Source organism: Triticum dicoccoides, chromosome 2A, assembly GCF_002162155.2.
Source record: "Triticum dicoccoides isolate Atlit2015 ecotype Zavitan chromosome 2A, WEW_v2.0, whole genome shotgun sequence".
NCBI classification, from domain to species: domain Eukaryota; kingdom Viridiplantae; phylum Streptophyta; class Magnoliopsida; order Poales; family Poaceae; genus Triticum; species Triticum dicoccoides.
In genome coordinates, this window is record NC_041382.1 from 157,157,057 (window position 1) to 157,159,178 (window position 2,122).

Genomic DNA, 2,122 nt, shown 5'->3' on the forward strand with positions numbered 1-2,122 from the left:
TGGAATTTGAGCGCATGAGTGATCCGATCCAACTTATAGAGCAGAATCCTGCGATGTTTGAGGATTTTATCAAAATGTATCAACAGATTCACCATCGAACAACCCACGAGCTGTTTAGGAATAATTTGTTTGAGAATTTGTGGACGCTTTAAGGAGAGAACTAAAAAATGTGTCTGAATAGGTTGAATTCAGGTTTAAACTATTTCATTGGAAAACTTCATATTTGGATTGTAATATTTATCTTTAATTATTTGCAGAACTAGATGATACCCTGCGCGTTGCTGCGGGAATTGCTTGTAACATAGTTCAGTGAGATTTAGTTATACGAAATGTGAATAGTTGAATTAATAATATAAGAACTAAAACTTGCCAATCAACTAACTGGGAGATGCACATCAAGGAAAGAAAAAAATGTTGGCGATGTGGTGGTGGTACAATGTCTGCTGACGTGCATGAAAGGATTAACCTGAATGCAATTTAGTAAAATATCTACTCTAATGAAATTGCTTCATTTGATTGAATCAAGAACTATATGATCGTATGTGTAGCGTTTGACATTATCTTTGAAAACATTCCCTGTTTATATGCAAATGGATAATGTTATAAAGAAATGTGGTGCCAACGGGGTGCAAAGATTTTAGTGACATCACGAAATTGCTATAATCTCCACTCGAATCTTGCAAAACAGAATTGGTAATTCTACAAGCAAACATATACCAATCAAAATAATGAAATCCATTGTAGTTAATCTAATCCATGAAAAATGATTAGATATGAAGAATTATCATCCAACTGTCAACTGGGTGAGGGCTTGAGACGAGGATATGTAGCTCAAAGAACCCAATCTCTGTTTGATTTGATATTCAGAAAAGTATGTGTACATGACATACCCAGTGTTATTGAAAATAAAATGGCATGACAGTTCAATGGGCATGCCTTCAGCATACCTAAAGCTCGTATATAGTACAACAATAGTGGCCAATGATCCAGTAATACTATACTCAAGAGATATGTAAGGTCAAGAAGGGAATGTTGCGCAAAAAAAAGGTCAAGAAGAAAATTTACCTAAACAAAGTTGTTCCGGTGAGACACTGAGGCAAAACACAATGAGATAAAATAGCAGCTCGTATAAAAAAATGACACGCACAGTATCCTAGCTTTTTTATTATACCATGGAACTTAATCCATTAAACAACAAAGAAAACCTGAAGATGATGCTAGCGGACATGCATCTACCACATGGCGCATGCAGAATATTGTTCGCACACGAACACGTCACCGTGTACCCTCGACGCCGGGGGTGATGCACCGCAGCTCACGTCGAAGGAGATCTGACCGGCAGCGCGATACGCAGAACAGCCGGCAGATGCTTTTGTAAACTCGAAGCCCCGCTTGCCCGGGAGGGACCCCATCAGGGCTCGCGACGGCTATGGGCTGCTCCAGGTCGATTCGCCCGCCCCTAGAGCCTCGTGGATCCGCAGCCCTCCAGCATGAAGAACTAGCGAAGAATGAGAAGAAAGATACAAAGGAGAGATAAAAAGTAGATGAACACGAAAAGGTAGTAGATGTGTTTGTTCGATTGGTGTTGTTTCAATCGGCCGTCACCCCAACATATATAAGAGGCGGCTGGACTTCCCGTACAAGCAAAAGATTCATCTAGGCTTTCCTTACAAGAAAATTACATCAATTCACGTCCAAAACCCTAGTCAAATTCGGATTGGTTTATCCGAACTTTCCAAAACTGTTCGGTTTAAACTAGTTGTACCTTGCGGGTCTTTTTTGTGGTGGAAAATGACCTCGGATGGAAATGAGTCCAAAAGAAATCTTGACCATTTCAACGAGATGAACAACTTTCATGTTGAACATTTTTTCATCAGAGGTCATCTCGAGGGTCAAATCGCTCGTGCAAGACAGCTAATTATTCACGCAGCACATCAGACATACCCACATATGTGTGTGGTTCCGGGCATCATATTTTTGCTCACTGGAGGGTCGCGCTGTGCGGGATCTAACTTGTGCATATGAACTTGGATTGAGATGATCTTTATATCAAAATCGATCGTTTCAACGAGACGAAGACAATTCATGCAGATCAGTTTTCAATATGGGGCAGTCTTGGGGG